Here is a 22,810-nt window from a genome sequence, read left to right on the forward strand (position 1 = left end):
TAGCCTTAAAGAGATACAATTCATTAGAAACCCAAACTCCTGTAATAAGCTGGATATATCACACAGATGCTATGACTATAAGTAGTCTGTATAGAAGTCCTGCTTTAGTCTAATCTACAGCGGTATGTGTTCGTATTCTGGGAATGTTGGGCATTCTCCTTCGGCAGTGCAGAAGTAGCTCCACAGATGCTCATGAAAGGAATCTGGCTCCCCCTCTGGGCAAAAGGAAACACAGGCTGCTTGACCTCCTTCAATACAGTCATTGGTATGATGCTTTTTCCCACGTCACTCCCACATGGCTCAACAGTGAGTTCCTTACAGAGATGGCCTCAGTTTCCAGACCTGAGTTTGAGGACATAAGGTTAGGAAGTAAATCCGTTTGTGTGTTAATGGTGTGGTGGTGGAGGATGTTCCCCCAGCTGAATGATTTCCTTGTTTCGTAATCTGCTGTAGGTAGTGTCAGCGAGTACTCAGCACCAGTAGGTGGTGTCATACACATAGTTAACTAGACCTGAGACCAGATGGAGAAGGGACAAGACAACACAGATGTTTATTGTGTCTGAATCATATTTCAATTCAATTGATAAGAAATAAATAGTTGTACTTTAGTTTGGCTGAACATTGTGTCTACTGTTGTACCTCATGTAATGCACAAGGACCCAAAATGAATTCAAATAGTTTTCCAATAAGTGTGAGCAGTAGGGTCAAGAGATAATTATTATGTCTGACTCCTATTTTGAACCCAAACTATATTGCACATAAATTCCTTCCCACTTATATGGCCCGACGATGATCTCTGTTGCTATATACTGTATGACACTACTGACCAGTAAACTCAGAAGTACAGCAGTCTTCATCATGTGAACTAATGTAAACAACCATATTAGTGTAATCTGATTACTTCAGTAAGTGCATCCACTTTTCACAGAGCACAGTGAAGTAGCTAAGTCTCCGTGTCCCATTTTCTAGCTCACACTGGACACTCCCCATACGGAAAAAAAGAACATTTAAAATATATTTTGTAGCTACATTTTGTGGGATGTATGTGAAATATTTGAAATTGGCCCCCCAAAATATTTCATAACTTTTAAATACATTCCAACATATAATACGGAATGTATAAATATATTGTATATATAAACATTTGCTTCACAATATATGTTAAATGCATCAGAAAATGTATTTAATATATTTCAAAATACATTCTGAAATACATTAAAGAGTGTATTTATTGATGTACTTAATGTATTTATTTATGTATTTGGAAATGTTTTGTAAAATATATTCCAACATGCATTTAAATGTATTTGTAAGAAATACATTCTTAAATTAAAATCTATGGCAAATATAAAAAAATTGCCAAATCATATTGTAACAAAATGGTGAGTGTCTTAACAATGAAACTTTAGTAGGCTCTTTAGTATCACATGCACTTTTGTCAGTGTCATTAAGACTGTAGAACTAGCACTGTACAAGCTTAACCGTTCTTCTTCTTTGGTATTATGGCGGTCAGCAAACAAATGTTATAGGTGCATGCTGCCACCAACCGTATCGGCTCTAAATAAGCCTACTAATCTGTAGTATAAATTCATTACACATTGTGAAAAAATTGCCCTGTCAACTAACCCTACACCCATTAAAACCTCATCACTATTCCACTACTTTGGCCCTATCTGATCCTACACCAAGCCAGCAGCCTAGAAGGACAGGACCCTATCATTCAAAACACCTTGTAACTCTTTTGCAGACACTAAACATTACTCCTGCACACTTCTCACATCTAGGAATCTCCCTCATACTCACAGCTGCCACATGACCATAACTTGACTTTATCTGGTAAAAACTCTGCATCAAAACTCAGTAGTACAGAGAGTGTCTTCTCTCTTTCACCACACTCTCCGCCGGGTCTGCATCGCACCAAAAGGAGGGCGTCACAGACACCGGGAATCTTCAACTTCAGTTGGCCCTCCTCAACACTTAACGCCACTCCAGTTATCACTCCTTTCAACAGCGCCATCCACCAGAGAGGAAAGCAAGTCACAGTTCTTGTCCTTCTGGATGGCAGAAATGCAAAAAATCAACATAATTCCACTTCGAGTCACTTTCACCGACCCAACATTCTCCAACCTCTTCTCCACTCAACCCAACAACACATATGGATCAGCCAGAAGGCAAGGACACATTCTCTTCAAAACTCTCACTTCCACTTAGCAAAAAAAGTATTTATCCTCATCTGACGAGGCTCAAACTTGGCGGTCTTCCCGACACCTGCCACCACAGTTAATTCATCCTCAGTCTCGTCATGTTCAATTTCCTTCTCCAGCACTCTATATTTACTCGTAATATGTTCCATATCATTCCTTTTTTCCCTACCCACCTCAATGGGTTCCCCTGACTCCATCCCCAAGTCTGACAACCATTCAGGTGTACCCACCATCTTGCGACTCCACAGCAGCTTAACCTTTACAGAACGCAACTTAACACATTAACTGGCATGACAAACCGTCTCATGGAAGACTACACTCCCAAAAAGCGAAGCCTCCAAGTCTTTTAATAGGCTGTCGCCAATTATTGTACTTGACACATACCAAAAGCATACCAAAAGCACTAAGAAACATTTAAATGACAACATAAATGACTACACACATGATACATTATTGATCATGTAGTGACCGTGTGTGACAAATAAACAAACAAACTTAACGATAGCATTGCAACCAACATCCAACTTAACATGTATTGGGTAGCTTTTGCATTCAATTGGACCTCCCTGTTGCACACAACAAGCTTCCATTCCCCCTGTCATGGCGGATTTAACTAGTAATTACCAATGATTTATAGATACACTAGATGACTAATAGGGGCCACCGTGTCTCCATATAGGCAGTCCCCCACCGTTGTAAAAAATATTGACGAGTGCATTGCAACCAACTTCCAACTGGCAGAACTTAACGTGTACTGGGTCGTTCGAGGAAATGAGTGACTTTTAAATGCATTTCATATGTTAAGTTGAAATGATGCAGCAATATTGCATTTTAAAAGGCTGGTATATGAAATGAAGTGCCCTTTAATATTGGTCACATGGAGAATTCAATAAATCAGATTTTCAATATGAATTAAGACTTGCTAAAGTGCAAATATTCAGCATTTTGACAAATATTCCCCTGTGCACCCTCTGTGACATCTAGTAACATTTTAACCCACCAACCCCAGAAAATACATAAACATGACATAATACAGAACAGTAATAGACTAATCAAATGTTGTTGGTCACATACACATGGTTAGCAGATGTTAATGTGAGCGTAGCGAAATGCTTGTGCTTTTAGTTCCGACCGTGCAGTAATATCTAACAAGTAATCTAACAATTTCACAACAACTACCTTATACACACAAGTGTAAAGGAAGGAATAAGAATATGTACATATAAATATATGGATGAGTGATGGCCGTGCGGCATAGGCAAGATGCAGTAGATGGTATAGAGTACAGTATATACATATGAGATGAGTAATGTAGGGTATGTAAACATTATATAAAGTGGCATTGTTTAAAGTGACTAGTGATACATTTATTACATCCCATTTTTTATTATTAAAGTGGCTAGAGATTTGAGTCAGTATGTTGGCAGCAGCCACTCAATGTTAGTGATGGCTGTTTTAACAGTCTGATGGCCTTGATAGAAGCTGTTTTTCAGTCTCTCGGTCCCAACTTTGATGCACCTGTTGACCGCGCCTTCTGGATGATAGCGGGGTGAACAGGCAGTGGCTCGGGTGGTTGTTGTCCTTGATGATCTTTTTGGCCTTCCTGTGACATAGGGCGGTGTATGTGTCCTGGAGGGCAGGTAGTTTGCCCCCGGTGATGCGTTGTGCAGACCTCACTTCCCTCTGGAGAGCCTTATGGTTGTGGGCAGAGCAGTATCAGGCGGAGATACAGCCCGACAAGATGCTCTCGATTGTGCATCTGTAAAAGTTTGTGAATGACAAGCCACATTTCTTCAGCCTCCTGAGGTTGAAGAGGCGCTGTTGCGCCTTCTTCACCATGCTGTCTGTGTGGGTGGACCATTTCAGTTTGTCCGTGATGTGTACGCCGAGAAACTTAAAACTTTCCACCTTCTCCACTACTGTCCCGTCGATATGGATGGGGGGTGCTCCCTCTGCTGTTTCCTGAAGTCCACGATCATCTCCTTTGTTTAGTTGACATTGAGTGTGAGGTTATTTTCCTGACACCACACTCCGAGTGCCCTCACCTCCTCCCTGTAGGCCGTCTCGTCGTTGTTGGTAGTCAAACCTACCACTGTTGTGTCGTCTGCAAACTTGATGATTGAGTTGGAGGCGTGCATGGCCACGCAGTCATGGGTGAACAGGGAGTACAGGAGAGGGCTGCGAACGCACCCTTGTGGGGCCCCAGTGTTGAGGATCAGCGAGGTGGAGATGTTGTTTCCTACCTTCACCACCTGGGGGCGGCCCGTCAGAAAGTCCAGGATCCAGTTACACAGGGTGGGGTCGAGACACAGGGTCTCGAGCTTAATGACGAGTTTGGAGGGTACTATGGTGTTCAATGCTGAGCTGTAATCGATGAACAGCATTCTTACATAGGTATTCCTCTTGTCCAGATGGGTTAGGTTGGGAAGGTTTTAATAGTCACCGTGGGTACAACATCACCGATGCACTTGCTAATAAACTCTCTCACCGAATCAGCGTATACATCAATGTTGTTGTCTGAGGCTATCAGCTCAAGGACAGAACTACATACATAATATGGTGAAACTATTTATTTTTAAAATATTTATTTCACAAGTCAAAAGTCAAATCATAGTGTAAAAGCAGGTGGACTGGTTCTACTCTTTTTGGCCATTTTATGTTTTTTTATCGTGAAAAACTGAGCGGGTCGAGCATAACACGTCAACCCTGCTCTACCCATAACTAGACGGGCTAGAAATGTTTTAACAATTTAACAATTTTTGTGATTTTTTGCATTCAATTGGACCTCCCTGTTGCACAAAACAAGCTTCCATTCCCCTGTGACAATGGGGACTCATGGTTGATTTAACTAGTAATTATCAATAATTTATATTCAGTGCCTTCAGAAAGTGCCTGTTGTTAAAATCAATTAAATGTAGTTTTATTTTGTCATTGGCCAACACACAGTACTCCATAATGTGGAATTATGTTTTATCGGAATTTTTACAAATGAATTAAAGCTGAAGAGCTGAAATGTATTCAGTCAATAAGTATTCAATTCCTTTGTTATGGCAAGCCTAAATAAGCTCAGGAGTGAAAATGTGCTCAACAAGTCATATACTAAGTTGCATGGACTCACTCTGTGTACAATAAGAGTGTTTAATATGATTTTTGAAGGACTACCTCATCTCTGTACCGACACATACAATCATCTGTAAGATCCCTCAGTCGAGCAATGAATTTCAAACACAGATTCAACCACAAACCCCATTGACGTTTTCAAATGCCTCGCAAAGAAGGGCACCTATTGAATATATTGAATATCCCTTTGAGCGTGGGGGAAGTTATTAATTACACTTTGGTGGGTGTATCAGTACACCCAGTCACTATACAAAGGTACAGGCGTCCTTCCTAACTAAGGTTACCGGAGAGGAAGGAAACTGCTCAGGGATTTCACCATGAGGCCAATGGTGACTTTAAAACAGTTACAGAGTTTAATGGCTGTGATAGGAGAAAACTGAGGATGGATCAAAAGCATTGTAGTTACTCCACAATAATAACCTAATTGAAAGAGTGAAAAGAAGGAAGCCTGTACAAAAACAAAAAATATCCCAAAACATGCATCCTGTTTGCAACAAGGCACTAAGGTAATACTGGAAAACCAACTTTGTGTCCCAAATACAGTGTTCTCGTTTGGGCAAATCCAATACAACACATTACAGAGTACCACTCTCCATATTTTCAAGCATAGTGGTGACTGCATCATGTTATGGGTATGCTTGTAATGGTTAATTACTGAGGAATTTTTCAGGATAAAACATTTACTGAATGGAGCTAAGCACTGGCAAAATCATAGAGGAAAACCTGCTTCAGTCTGCTTTCCACCAGACACTGGGAGATTAATTCACCTTTCAGCAGGACAATAACCTAAAACATAAGGCCAAATATACACTGGAGTTGCTTACCAAGATAGTGAATGTTCTGAGTTACAGGTTTGACTTAAATCTGCTTGAACATCTATGGCAAGACTTGCAAATGGTTGTTTAGCAATGCTCAAAAACCAATTTGACAGCGTGTGAAGTATTTAGAAAACAATAACGGGCAAATGTTGCACAATCCTGGTGTGGAAAGCTCTTAGAGACTTACCCAGAAAGACTCACAGCTGTATTCACTGCCAAATGTGATTCTAAAATGTGTTGTCTCAGGGGGTTGAATACTTATCTAATCAAGACATATTCATATTTTATTTTTCATTTAAAAAAAGTATTTTGTGTATATCAGTGACACAAAATGCCAATTAAATACATTTTTATCCCACTTTGTTACACAACAAAATGTGGAAAAAGTCAAGGGGTGTGAATACTTTTTGAAGGCACTGTATACACTAGGTGACTGATAGAGGGAGCTGTGTTGAAGCCAGTGTGTCTCGATTTTGCAGCTCCCCCACCATTGTAGAAAATATTTAAGAAACTATAGAAATGCATGTATTAATGTCTACATTCAGGTTTGCCGCATTTATTATATTACAGACAACTTGATGCATAGTTTTACAGTGTACTATGTGAGCTAAACATACAAATAAAAAATACAAATATATAAAAACATTTTCCTTAAAGTATAATTTACAGATGACTAATGTTACTGTCCCCACGACAACATCAAAAATACTTAAATACATGTTATTTTGTCCGAAATACTATAGAATTACATTAATTAATATGGAGGACTGCTCCGACAAGCCAATATGGCCGACTGGTGGCTTCAAAGCCTCTCAATGGCCAATACATAGCTTCAACAATCCAGGGTTTATATACAGTGGGGAGAACAAGTATTTGATACACTGCCGATTTTGCAGGTTTTCCTACTTACAAAGCATGTAGAGGTCTGTAATTTTTATCATAGGTACACTTCAACTATGAGAGACGGAATCTAAAACAAAAATCCAGAAAATCACATTGTATGATTTTTAAGTAATTAATTTGCATTTTATTGCATGACATAAGTATTTGATACATCAGAAAAGCAGAACTTAATATTTGGTACAGAAACCTTTGTTTGCAATTACAGAGATCATACATTTCCTGTAGTTCTTGACTAGGTTTGCACACACTGCAGCAGGGATTTTGGCCCACTCCTCCCTACAGATCTTCTCCAGATCCTTCAGGTTTCGGGGCTGTCGCTGGGCAATACGGACTTTCAGCTCCCTCCAAAGATTTTCTATTGGGTTCAGGTCTGGAGACTGGCTAGGCCACTCCAGGACCTTGAGATGCTTCTTACGGAGCCACTCCTTAGTTGCCATGGCTGTGTGCTTCGTGTCGTTGTCATGCTGGAAGACCCAGCCACGACCCATCTTCAATGCTCTTACTGAGGGAAGGAGGTTGTTGGCCAAGATCTCGCGATACATGGCCCCATCCATCCTCCCCTCAATACGGTGCAGTCGTCCTGTCCCCTTTGCAGAAAAGCATCCCCAAAGAATGATGTTTCCACCTCCATGCTTCACGGTTGGGATGGTGTTCTTGGGGTTGTACTCATACTTCTTCTTCCTCCAAACACGGCGAGTGGAGTTAGACCAAAAAGCTCTATTTTTGTCTCATCAGACCACATGACCTTCTCCCATTCCTCCTCTGGATCATCCAGATGGTCATTGGCAAACTTCAGACAGGCCTGGACATGCACTGGCTTAAGCAGGGGGACCTTGCGTGCGCTGCAGGATTTTAATCCATGACGGCGTAGTGTGTTACTAATGGTTTTCTTTGAGACTGTGGTCCCAGCTCTCTTCAGGTCATTGACCAGGTCCTGCCGTGTAGTTCTGGGCTGATGCCTCACCTTCCTCATGATCATTGATGCCCCACGAGGTGAAATCTTGCATGGAGCCCCAGACCGAGGGTGATTGACCGTCATCTTGAACTTCTTCCATTTTCTAATAATTGCGCCAACAGTTGTTTCCTTCTCACCAAGCTGCTTGCCTATTGTCCTGTAGCCCATCCCAGCCTTGTGCAGGTCTACAATTTTATCCCTGATGTCCTTACACAGCTCTCTGGTCTTGGCCATTGTGGAGAGGTTGGAATCTGTTTGATTGTGTGTGGACAGGTGTCTTTTATACAGGTAACGAGTTCAAACAGGTGCAGTTAATACAGGTAATGAGTGGAGAACAGGAGGGCTTCTTAAAGAAAAACTAACAGGTCTGTGAGAGCCGGAATTCTTACTGGTTGGTAGGTGATCAAATACTTATGTCATGCAATTAAATGCAAATTAATTATTTAAAAATCATACAATGTGATTTTCTGGATTTTTGTTTTAGATTCCGTCTCTCATAGTTGAAGTGTACCTATGATAAAAATTACAGACCTCTACATGCTTTGTAAGTAGGAAAACCTGCAAAATCGGCAGTGTATCAAATACTTGTTCTCCCCACTGTACATCATTGGTAATTACCAGTTGAAGGGCTGTTCAAGTGGATTTTTCCCAGATGTGGTAAATTCCCACTTCCCACTTGGCTACGAACGCACCATAACACCGCTAACCAACCACTGCAGAGCTGTATAATAATTCATTGGAAGCACAAGACATAGATCTACATTTTGACATATTGTGGAGCGTTGTAAAATGTATTTTGTTTTGTTTAAATCACTAAAAACTTTTTAAAAAACGACACAAAAACAACTCGATTTTTAAATTATTTAATTAAGCTGAAGAGAGGCACTTACTATATATTTTTTGGTGGGAGATAAGAAAATATGTTTTTTATGAAGTTGAACATGTGCTCTTATGAAAGAATGTTAAAATTCGGTGAAGTCCTACGTTTCTTTTTACTCACCATCACAATTTAAATGATATGACTGCCAACGTTTTGGCTTGGAGGCCCCAAAATATTATCTCCATTGATCATTATGTAAAGAGTAATTTAAGAAGCCGAATTAGGAACCACTTTGGCATATTGTCAGGCATTACATGTATTTGAGCAAATATGCAAATGTATCTATATGCATTAGAAATACATACATTTTAAATATATTAAAATGTATTTGTTTCCCGGTATGGGTCATCATGTAAAGCCCCTTGCAGCCTGCAGACAGTGTGGCCAGTGGTGAGTTGGCCTGAAATGGGAGTGGATGCTTCTGCACAGTGGCCAGATAGAGCTGAGGACTGGGAGAAACAAGAATCTAGGGCATGGCCCAAACAACACTCACTCAATTGTGTCCAGCCCTTCACTGGGTAATGAGCGATGAAGTTATGGAAGTCATATGCTGTGGTCGTCACATGGCAAGGCAGGAGGAGAGAGGGTGCTTTTAATTCCTCATTTTCATGTTGGCCTGTTAACTTCCTTTCAAAAGCTCCTCACTTTCATTTGACTAAGAGGACATAATGTGGTGCGTCATTTACATAATTTAACTCCTCTATTCTTTTGCCTTGCAACCCAAATGCTGAGTTTACTCTACTCCTCCAATTTCTCCATTACATTACACAATATGTATATTCATATTACACACAATATGTCAAATAACAGTATTAGCTATAAGATTTTTCTTACCTGTAATTCAAGGTGGCACTGGTTCGTAAGATATTTTAACAAGACACGAGCAAGTATGAGGAACCACAGTAGTTAAAATCTACTGGATTTTTTGAGAGAGGGCTGCTGCTGTGTGGGCCTCCTGTTTTACCATTTCCCACCTCACAGGCCATGCCAAGAAAAAAGCCTCTGACTGCCAAGGAGTTCATTTCTTGGAGCGGAGCAGCCCTTTGTGGGATATGTGGTGTTGCATCACAACACCTATTGTCACATGACCAAAGACAGGCTGAACTGGAAAACATTTCTCATGTGCTTCAATATTTTGAATATTACTGTAGCTGTTTGGCAGGCTCTGCTGTTTCTCATAAAAGTGAACACAACAAGGTTTCACCATCTTGAAAAGCTGTTTACATATGACATTTTTCAAATTGGCTAATACATGATACTCTAATGTTCCCTATACCCATCATGAGGTTGCTAAAACCTAGCCTGTGAATGAAAGTTTACAACATATGTGCACAGGTCGAGAGAAAAATATTAGTAATCAAGGTGACAGGCAGTGACACATTGCACCCTCTTGCCTGCATCTAGGTGATCTAGGGTGTAATCATTAGTCCAACAGTTGCGAACAAGAGTTTCTATTGGACACATTCAGGTATGTTTATCCCTGTTTGGTTCCGTTTGCTTCAGTTTAAGAAACGTTTTTCGACATAATGAATACACCCCTGATCACACGCAAACACAGTTCACTTTCATAGCAGCCACATTCAAACAGCATGATCACAAAAATTCCTTCTCTCATCTATGCGCTCTCCTCTCACCCTTTCCCTTCGCTGGACTTCAGTGCACAACAAATCAGCTGTCTGTGACCAGGCAAAAAAACCTTTCCAAGCCAAACTTTCATATCATAACCGCTGACCACTACACACACCCTACATCTTTAGCTGGTAAAAAAATAATAAAATGAAAGCTTACCTTCACTTGGAAGAGTTCCAGTGTTGGATAGCCAGCTAGCTAACATAGCATCCCTCTTTGTCAATGTACCCAGTGGAAGACAGGAACTCGATATCCTCAGGCTACACCATGGTGCTGCCCTACAGAGTGCTGTTGAGGCTACTGTAGACCTTCATTGCAAAACAGTGTGTTTTAATAAATGATTTGGTGACATGAATATATTTAGTATAGTTTTATCTAAAAACAACAACTTTTTTAGTGTTTCACTATTTTTATTTTTAAGGATAGTCCTCCCCTTCCTCCTTTGAGGAGACTCCACTCATGTAGACATGAAGAGGAGCAGCTGTGATCATTAATGCTACCATCACCCAATAAACCTACCACTCAGGTCCACTCAGCCTGCTGAGTCACCATGTTGACCATCATTCACATGGCAATTTACAGGCTTATAATCAACCGATGACTGGAGTGTGTGTAATCTGATAATGAAGTTAGAGGGATCTGTCTCCTCTCTTTCATGACTTGGAGAGGAAGGACTTTTATCTTCACTTCTTTGGTGAGAAAAGACCAAGGGGAATGTGTGATTATTCACAAGGAAAGTGTCCTGACTTGCAGCAGAAGAAGGTGAAAATGCTTTGCAGCAACTGAGGGTTTTGCTATGTGCAGTGAAACATGTCTCAACCTGTCTTGTGGGATATAACTTTAGCTAAATAGGAGAGAAATGTAAGTTATTTTGATTAATTGAGGTTGGGTTGGAAGAGTATTTCTCATTAAAATACAGAGGGATGGAGCCATGCAATTCTGCTCAGTATAACCTGTATATGGATGCACCCATTATTTTAGAGGGTTCACAAAGTATGTGATGATGGAGGGGGGGGATTGGGTCCCTATCTAGCTGGCTAGCTAAAGCAGAGCTATAGCTAGTATTACAGAAAAAATAAATGTTTTATGTATTCATCAAGAAGGAATCAATAGCCTACATAGCTTGATCAAACTCATTTACCAACATACCTCCTGCAAGTCCTGCTCATCACCAGCAGCTAAAATCGAATCAAACGCTGTGTGTCAATCAACACTCTATCTCCTCCTTCACTGGCGATACTGTCTGCACGCACTAGAGTATCGAGCATCCTGCCTAGCATATCTTTGCTCATGATGCACCTTGGAAGGAACCACTTACTAGGGGGGATGTAGGGGTACTCTTTGCCTGGTCCAGTCAGTGTGCTCGCTTTGCAAAATACCGCTGACAGGTATTTTAAGAACTAATTCATGCATAATAATAAAATGTTTAGTAATTATTTGAACAAAAACAGGACAAATATGAGGTGCCCTTGTGGCCCCTATGGCCATGACACCTCTATGTGGATATAGCATCCTATTTTTATCAGGTGTTCACCATGAGAATGCATTTTGGCTCTATTTTATTGCACTTTTAACAAGAGACATTATAGACGCAAACATAGATGGCCCAAATAGATTCTGCCAAACAAGAGGCCATACAACAAAGTTGTCCCCGTCCTCTACTCGTCTCATAATAGACATTCATTAATTTGGTTTGGCTGCAAAAGGCCTGCATGTGCTTCTGGTTAGAGGCTGTGCTGCACTGCATTAATCAGCAGAGGAGGCGTGGTTCAGCTCAGCCCGACCTATCTCCCCATCCCTCTTCCTTGACCCCATGACTTATGAAAATTAGAAGTATGGTTCTGTGTGGACTAGCAATGATCTTCTCTCAGTCAGGAAATACTAAAACAAAGAATGCAGACTGCTAGGTCGCCACACAATTATCCCATAACAGAAAAAGAGGGAGCGAGAGAAAAAAAACATTTGGCCATGGATCATGAAATGTCCCACTGGGCACAGATGTCAATTCAAATCAAATCAAATCAAATTGTATTGGTCACATACACATATTCAGCAGATGTTATTGTGGGTGTAGTAAAATGCTTGTGTTTCTAGCTCCAACAGTGCAGTAATATCTAACAATTCACAATAATACACACAAATCTAAATTAAAAGAATGGAGTTAAGAAATGTATAAATATTAAGACAAGCAATGTCGGAGTGGCATTGACTAAAATACAGTAGAATAGAATACAGTATATACATATGAAATGAGTAAAGCAGTATGCAAACATTATTAAAGTGACTAGTGTTCCATTATTAAAGTGACCAGTGATTCCATGTCTATGTATATAGGGCAGCAGCCTTTAAGGTGCAGGGTTGAGTAACTGGGTGGTAGCCAGCTAGTGATGGCTATTTAACAGTCTGATGGCCTTGAGATAGAAGCTGTTTTTTAGTCTCTCGGTCCCAGCTTTGATGCACCTGTACTGACCTTGCCTTCTGGATGGTAGCGGGGTGAACAGAACATGGCTCGGGTGTCCTTGATGATCGGGTGTCCATGCTCAGCCCCCTCTTGTACTCCCTGTTCACCCACGACTGCGTGGTCATGCACGCCTCCAACTCAATCATCAAGTTTGCAGACGACACCACAGTAGTGGGCTTGATTACCAACAACGACGAGAAAGCCTACAGGGAGGAGGTGAGGGCACTTGGAGTGTGGTGTCAGGAAACCAATCTCTCATTCAACATCAACAAAACAAAGGAGATGATCGCAGACTTCAGGAAACAGCAGAGGGAGCACCCCCCTATCCACATCAAAGGGACAGCAGAGGAGAAGGTGGAAAGTTTAAAGTTCCTTGGCGTACACGTCACAGACAAACTGAAATGGTCCACCCACACAGACAGTGCGGTGTGCAACAGCGCCTCTTCAACCTCAGGAGGCTGAAGAAATTTGGCTTGGCACCTAAAAACCTGACAAACTTTTACAGATGCACAATCGAGAGCATCCTGTCGGGCTGTATCTCCGCCTGGTACGGCAACTGCACCGCCCTCATCCACAAGGCTCTCCAGAGGGTGGTGCGGTCTGCACAACGCATCACTGGGGGCAAACTACCTGCACTCCATGACACCTACAGAACCCGATGTCACAGGAAGGCCAAAAATACATTCAAAGGACAACAACCACCCGAGCCACTGCCGGTTCACACTTCTACCATCCAGATGGCGAGGTCAATACAGGTGTGTCAAAACTGGGACCGAGAGACAGAAAAACAGCTTCCATCTCAAGGCCATCAGACTGCTAAACAGCAATCACTAACTCAAAGAGGCTGCTGGCCACTTTAATAAATGGGTCACTAGTCACTTTAAACAACGCACCTTTAAATAATGTCACAGATTTTTTAACATATCTTACACTACTCATATATTATGTATATACTGTATTTTATACCATCTATTGCACCTTGCCTATGCCGCTCATCCATATATTTTTATGTACATATTCTCATTCACCCCTTTAGATTTGTGTTTATTATGTAGTTGTTGGGGAATTGTTAGATTACTTGTTAGATATTATTGCACTGTCGGAACTAGAAGCACAAGCATTTCGCTACACTCGCATTAACATCTGCTAACCATGTGTATGTGACCAATAAAACTTGATTTGATGATTTGATTTGATATTTTTGGCCTTCCGTGACATCGGGCGCTGTAGGTGTCCTGGAGGGCAGGCGGTGTGCCCCCGGTGTGCCCCCGGTGATGTGTTGGGCAGACCACACCACCCTCTGGAGAGCCCTGCGGTTGCGGGCAGTGCAGCTGCCGTACCAGGCGGAGATACAGCCCGACAGGATGCTCTCAATTGTGCATCTGTAAAAGTTTGTGAGGGTCTTAGGGGCCATGCCAAATTTCTTCCACCTCCTGAGGTTGAAGAGACGCTGTTGCGCTTTCTTCACCACACTGTCTGTGTGGGTGGACGATTTCAGATCGTCGGTGATGTGTACACAGAGGAATTTGAAGCTTTCAATTCAACGTCTATTCCACGTTGATTCAAAGTAATTTCATTGAAATGACGTGGAAACAGCGTTGATTCAACCAGTGTGTGCCCAGTGGAGTAGGTCTTGCACGATATTCTATGTAAGTTGTGCCAGTCAGCATTTTAAATCCTATTTGATCTTTTCAACTGGGAGGATAGAACGCACTCCATTTGGTTTTATATTCAACTTACAGTAACATTTCCCTTAGACAAATGGCCTCTCAAAGGCAAGAAACATGATCAGTTGCAATGATGGATTGAACAAAGGGAGTCTTTCATACTATTTGTCACCATTTGATGTAAGAAAAAAGTCAAATAAGCACCATTGTGCAGAATGGAGCATGTCTGTCATGTGAAAATGGAGCATGTCTGTCATGTGAATAGTCCTCATTTTTCAGAACCCTGTCAATACAGCATCCTTGAAACACTGTCAAGGGGTTTGTTGACATTCTGCCAGAGGCCCGAAGCATAGAGACATATTACCTGCCTCTTTTCCACAATGTTCCGACTACGGTGGACTCATAATAGCTGGCAGTGCAGCTTGTCATTGACCTACAACAACATGGCTACATCCCAAAGTCATAACCCAACCAGCCAAAATATCTCTGAGTGATTTCTTAACCACTGAATCAACAGGAGGATCTAATTTTGCCTCTGTGTTTTTACCTGCCTATTTAAAGACAATAACAACACCACCTGCATTTATTTTCTGGCATCTTTGCCTAATGTAGATATATCTTTAGGTGCCGTACATGTCCGTTGTGGTTGTTAATTAAGCTGTTCCTCCTGGGTCTGCATGCTAGAGAGCACTGGGCCAGAATGCAGTAACCAGGGCCTGCTACGGATTCATTTGGGGGCTTCTCTCCAAGGCCTGGCAGTCATATGAGGAAGCTGAGCTCTACTGCACAGAGCTGGTCTCCAGGGATGTCTGTCAAGGATTATGGATTTAACAAGAATCATAGATTCAGTTCATGTAAATCCTACTTATTGCTCAGTGAGGAAAGTGTGCTATGCTGTGAATTGGAACTTTTTAAACGCCCCCCCCCCACAGTTTTGTTTGGGGATTGTACATGCACCTAGATTTTCAATAGCCGTGTCCAATTGTGTGGTTTGTCCATGCACTTGAGTGTGGTTAAAAGCCGTGCTTAGCAGCATGACAGTGAAAAAAACAGTGCACATTCCCATATGTCTAGCAATTGGACCACTTTTGATGACCCTCCTGGGTGTTCACATAGGTCACAGAACAACAACGTTCAAGTATGGTTTATAGATGTGATTACTACAATGAATGTTGTCCAAATATGCTCAATGCTAAACACATTTTGCCTTCACAAAGAAATCTCAGAAAACGAGACATGTGCCATGAGTCATATGATCCGCACCCCCTAAAGGCATATTCAGTGGTGTAAAGTACTTAAGTAAAGTCGTTTTTTGGGGTATCTGTACTTCACTTTACTATTTATATTTTTTGACAACTTTTACTTTTACTCCACTACATTCCAGAAGAAAATGATGTACTTCTTACTCCATACATTTTCCCTGACGCCCAGAAGTACTCGTTACATTTTGAATGCTTAGCAGGACTGAAAATGGTCCAATTCACACACTTATCAAGAAAAGTGGTCATCCCTACTGCCTCTGATTTGGCGGACTCACTAAACACAAATGTAAATGATGTCTAAGTGTTGGAGTGTGACCCTATACGTAAATAAATAAAAAACATGAACATTGTGCTGTCTGGTTTGCTTAATCTATGTAATTTTCTATTATTCATACTTTTACTTTTACTTTTGATACTTGTATTCAAAGTGTATTTGAAAACCAAATACTTTTAGACTTTTACTCAAGTAGTATTTTACTGGGTGACTTTCACTTTTATTTGAGTCTTTTATATTAAGGTATCTTTACTTTTACTCAAGTATGAGAATTTTGTACTTTTTCCAACACTGGGCATATAATAATTTCTCGTGATTCAAATGGGACCTCGGCACGGTAGTTACACAAATGTATATTGTTACGAACCCAATATCTAGCCTATTAATATTGTTTCACTTGCTTTGTCTAGGGGTTCTAGGCCTAGTTACATGGTCTGTTACCTGAATCAATGTGTGCATTTATGTGAGAAATCAGCGTCTGATGACAGTGTTGGATGCACATGTGCCCAGGAGACAACTACTTACCGAGTTAAGGGCCAGCTCCATCTTGACGTATTGGATGGACATATATGAATTTTGTTTAAGTGAGAGCGACAACTTGGTAATATTTGTCTGGACACATTTCTATTGTCATTATTACATTGTCATACCAAGAGAGCACAGCCTACAATCATTAGTCTTACTGTGTTAATCATGTTTGGTGTCTGATTCGAGCATAAGAATCAAGAGAATCCTCTAAATTCCTTCCCATTTAGCTTCAAATGCATCACGATGTCCTCTGTTCGCCGGTTCTACTGAAGCTCTAAATATAACTGCTGAGGCAGAAAGGGTAAATGTATCCCCCTCGCTGTGTGAGGGTGGCTTGTCATGTGAGATTTTTCAATATACTTTACCCAGCAGAGTTCCCCTGCAAGGTCTCTGTGTGTGTCCCTCTCTGTCTAACTAGTCCTGCTTCAAAATGGGACTTCAACAGTGCTCATCGTGAATGACAAAGGAATCTGACATCAGCAACTGTAGAGCACTCAATATGGCCTTATCTACAATAGGATTAGATGTGGGTGCGAGTCTTGGCTGTAAGGATTTCATACCGTGCCTATTGCTTCACACGTGTCTTGATGTTTTGGACAAGGAAATATATATTTTTCCTGACTAACATTGTTATAAAGCATTCCCGAATGGAACAATTCCAAACCTTTATTATCATCAGAATGTGTAACACTTACATTGTAACAAGTGTTGTTTTGACATTGTTCTTACGCTGTATTTAGGGTCAGGATTACTGTAATTACAGTAATTACAATACTTGTTGTATTACTTACAAGTAAGATCAGCATCTGATGTATGCTGAAGGACTGACACTAAATGTGTCATCCCATCTTGTGGTCCTGTTCAAGTATTATGTGCATTGACAAGAAAAGGCACATTTCATCTTGCTATGCCACCTGGTATTTTGTTTAAAAGCTGTGTGTGTGTGTGTGTGTGTGTGTGTGTGTGTGTGTGTGTGTGTGTGTGTGTGTGTGTGTGTGTGTGTGTGTGTGTGTGTGTGTGTGTGTGTGTGTGTGTGTGTGTGTGTGTGTGTGTGTGTGTGCGTGCTCTTGGCCTGCTAACTCTCACACCCTCAGATTGTTGTATCTGGCAGGCTGTCAGTATGGAGAACTGCGAGCAGAGATTATTAAACAGTAAACTGGGTCTGTGTGCCCTTCTCTCTCTGCTCTGCCTTGTCTGAAGACCACTAAATAACACTAGGAGGACTCATGTGCATGAGCGTAGTGAAAGAATACATGCCACCATCTTCTATTCACTCATACATACAAATCCATTCATCCTATGATGAATAGAGGGAAGGTTCTTGAAGAAACACATACACTGAGTGCACAAAACATTAAGAACACCCTTTGAATGGCACACATACAGTCGTGGCCAAAAGTTTTGAGAATGACACAAATATAAATTTTCACAAAGTCTGCTGCCTCAGTGTCTTTAGATATTTTTGTCAGATGTTACTATGGAATACTGAAGTATAATTACAAGCATTTCATAAGTGTCTAAGGCTTTTATTGACAAGTACATGAAGTTGATGCAAGGAGTCAATATTTGCAGTGTTGACCCTTCTTTTTCAAGACCTCTGCAATCCCCCCAGGCATGCTGTCAATTAACTTCTGGGCCACATCCTGACTGATGGCAGCTCATTCTTGCATAATCAATGCTTGGAGTTTGTCAGAATTTGTGGGTTTTTGTTTGTCCAACCGCCTATTGAGGATTGACCACAAGTTCTCAATGGGATTAAGGTCTGGGGAGTTTCCTGGTCATGGACCCAAAATATCGATGTTTGTTCCTCGAGCCACTTAGTTATCACTTTTGCCTTATGGCAAGGTGCTCCATCATGCTGGATAAGGCATTGTTCGTCACCAAACTGTTCCTGGGTGGTTGGGAGAAGTTGCTCTCGGAGGATGTGTTGGTACCATTCTTTATTCATGGCTGTGTTCTTAGGCAAAATTGTGAGTGAGCCCACTCCCTTGGCTGAGAAGCAACCCCACACAGGAATGGTCTCAGGATGCTTTACTGTTGGCATGACACAGGACTGATGGTAGCGCTCACCTTGTCTTCTCCGGACAAGCTTTTTTCCGGATGCCCCAAACAATCGGAAAGGGGATTCATCAGAAAAAATTACTTTACCCCAGTCCTCAGCAGTCCAATCCCTGTACCTTGGCAGAATATCAGTTTGTCCCTGATGTTTTTCCTGGAGAGAAGTGGCTTCTTTGCTGCCCTTCTTGACACCAGGGCACCCTCCAATTGTCTTCGCCTCACTGCGCGTACAGATGCACTCACACCTGCCTGCTGCCATTCCTGAGCAAGCTCTGTACTGGTGGTGCCCCGATCCCGCAGATGAATCAACTTTAGGAGACGATCCTGGCGCTTGCTGGACTTTCTTGGGCGCCCTGAAGCCTTCTTCACAACAATTGAACCGCTCTCCTTGAAGTCCTTGATGATCCGATAAATGGTTGATTTAGGTGCAATCTTACTGGCAACAATATCCTTGCCTGTTTAGCCCTTTTTGTGCAAAGCAATGATGACGGCAATTGTTTCCTTGCAGGTAACCATGGTTGACAGAGGAAGAACAATGATTCCAAGCACCACCCTCCTTTTGAAGCTTCCAGTCTGTTATTCGAACTCAATCAGCATGACAGAGTGATCTCCAGCCTTGTCCTCGTCAACACTCACACCTGTGTTAACGAGAGAATCACTGACATGATGTCAGCTGATCCTTTAGTGGCAGGGCTGAAATGCAGTGAATTGTTTTGGGGGGGGGTTCAGTTCATTTGCATGGCAAAGAGGGACTTTGTAATTAATTACAATTCATCTGATCACTCTTCATAACATTCTGGAGTATATGCAAATTGCCATCATACAAACTGAGGCAGCAGACTTTGTGAAAATTTATTTTTGTGTCGTTCTCAAAACTTTGGGCCACGACAGTATACAACCACGTCTCAATTGTCTCAAGGCTTAAAAATCTGTCTTTAACCTGTCTTCTCCCCTTCATCTACACTGATTGACGTGGATTTAACAAGTGACATCAATAAGGGATCATAGCTTTCACTTGGATTCACCTATGTCTATATAGGTCAGTCTATGTCATGGAAAGAGCCGGTGTTCTTAATGTTTTGTATACTCAGTGTAGAGTACTATACGTTGATGTAGAAGAAGGTTGTACAATTAGAAACACAACAGTCTAAGGACTGGCAAGGACCAGGATATATTGGTCACATCTGGAATCTTAACGGTGGTTGTGACAATCCAAACCATTTTGTAGGTCATTGTGAATGTACATTGCTAATTCAGAAGAAAATTAGGTTCTCCAGTGCATTCCTCTCCTCTGACGTCAGTTTGTCATAGCAAGAGTCATTTGGGGATTCATTTTTGCAAAGTTAATTAGTTTATCACAGAATATAATCAACATAGTTTTGGTTTATGCACAGAAATGCATCAGAAAACATTCTACACCGTTAGGATTTGAGGGATCATTTAATAGAGATTACTCAAAGTATTACATCCATTGGAAAAAAGTCAAACAAGCTTATGCTATTATCTCATTATATTGAACATCAAATGTCTCAGATGAATATCTGAATATCTGAATATCTCAACTTTGACAGTCATCATCTACTTCTTGAGGCACCAGGCACCTGATGCAGAAATTATACCAACAATTAAAGTTTCTACTTTCATTATTAATCAGTCTATTTAATAGTTTATCTGTTGTTTTCTCGTCTTGTCATTCACAGTTTAATATTTTAAATTCTCATATTGCAATATTCATATTTCAATATTATTACCATAGGCATTCGCTGTGATGTTTTATTTCAAATCAATAAAGGCACAGATCCTTTCTGCCATGTCATTTAGACTGGAACGTTCTGTTGAAGGTATAAGGTGTCAATAATGACTTCCCCAGCTGTAACTGCCTCCCTCACGATAAGCAACGACAAACCTGTCTGGAAAGCCAGCAAATGCTGTGATTCAACACAGCCTGACCATATTCTTCATACACAGCGCCTTCACAGCAAGGGAAGGTGTTTACGACTTCACAGTCACATCTCACGATGCAAATTATTACAGTTTTGATTCCATATGTCCATGGCTAGGATATGTTTACAATGATATAGATGTGTTTATTTACTGATATTTTGAGAGTTTATTTAGATGGGCTTAGTTATAGAGGGTTCTCCTCCACTGATATTCTACTATGAACGCAAATACAACAATGAAATCCCAAAGACTTTTGTTTCATGACCCATTCTGTCAAAATCATTCTGATTCCGTCATCAGTTACAAGGTAAAGGTGAAGAGAGCTAAATATCTATTCTGCTCACTCACAGTATATCCCACATAGAAGGAAGTGCTCTCCTGATAGCAGTAGCTACAGGCTTGTGGACATACAGAGAGCATGATGGGTGTGAATGACCACTGACCACCTGTTTTATGTCTTAGCCCGCTTGCTGTGCAGCATATTTCATGAAGATGAGCAGAATTGCAAATGGCCTACTGAAAGTGTTCCTTTTAATCAAAATTCCATTGGTCTTTAAAAAATATATATATATTTCACCTTTATTTAACCAGGTAGGCCAGTTGAGAACAAGTTCTCATTTACAACTGCGACCTGGCCAAGATAAAGCAAAGCAGTGTGACAAAAACAACAACACAGAGTTACACATAAACAAACGTACAGTCAATAACACAATAGAAAAAGACATGTACAGTGTATGCAAATGTGGAAGAGTAGGAAGGTAAGGCAATAAATAGGCCATAGAGGTGAAATAATTACAATTTAGCATTAACACTGGAGTGATAGATGTGCAGATGATGATGTGCAAGTAGAGATACTGGGGTGCAAAAGAGCAAGAGGATAAATGATAATATGGGGGTGAGGTAGTTGGGTGTGCTATTTACAGATTGCCTGTGTACAGGCACAGTGATCGACAAGCTGCTCTGACAGCTGATGCTTAAAGTTAGAGAGGGAGATATAAGACTCCAGCTTCAGTGATTTTTGCCATTTTTTCCAGTCATTGGCAGCAGAGAACTGGAAGGAAAGGCGGCCAAAGTAAGTGTTGGCTTTGGGAATGACGAGTGAAATATACCTACTGGAGCGCGTGCTACGGGTGGGTGTTGCTATGGTGACCAGTGAGCTGAGATAAGGCAGGGCTTAACCTAGCAATTAATCTGTTCTCCCTCATCTAATTTACAAAACATTTTGGTAATCGAACTAAACCATCGGTTTGGTATTTCAATTAGTTGATCATGAATCCACAGCTGCTGTGACTGCACTACACTGCACAAAATTATTCAGGGGCTTAGTAAATATTATCCCCCAAAATATATGATTTTCACATACAAATTCAGGTTTTACTTCAATATTTGTAATACCTTACTTCATTTGTATGTACTCAAAAAGCATGACATTTGAAAATGTCAATTCAATTTAATATTCAGTGAATAATTTACTACAATTTCATAATATTTACTCTCAGCTTAATAATATATTTTTTTCGCAACAACTTGCCATGTGGCCTCGTTTTTAGAGGATTGTGGGTAATTCTAAATTGTTTGACTTTATGATACTTTTACAGAACTTTATATGCATGTTTCTGTATCAGTATTAAGCAGCTTGTTGTGCTATGAGGTATAATGGATCATGATGAACTGATATGAAAACCATCAGGCAAATTGACGTTCAACGATGAGACCACCCATTCCCACCATCAACAAGGTTACACAACCCTTAATGCTAGAGACACATGCAGCATCTTAAAATGCCTGCAGTTCTACCTCCACTGACTGCTCGTGGAATGGGCACTGTGTTCAGCAATGGGTTAAAATGGCAAATAATCAAAGACATAAAAAAATATTTGACATGATCACAGAAAGTAACTGATCAAAAAGATGAAGTAGACCTAACAGTTTTGGAATTGTATATTATATATAGTAATACCTCATGTTGGAAATACTCAAAAGGCTGATGCAATTAGTTCATTTAAAAAAAGTAGAATTAGCACAATATTTTTTTTTTTACAATGTATACAATGTATAGTGATCCCAGTCATCTGGAATTTAACAGGAAAGTGATACACACACAGGG

Source organism: Salvelinus alpinus, chromosome 1 (genome assembly GCF_045679555.1).
Source record: "Salvelinus alpinus chromosome 1, SLU_Salpinus.1, whole genome shotgun sequence".
NCBI lineage: Eukaryota > Metazoa > Chordata > Actinopteri > Salmoniformes > Salmonidae > Salvelinus > Salvelinus alpinus.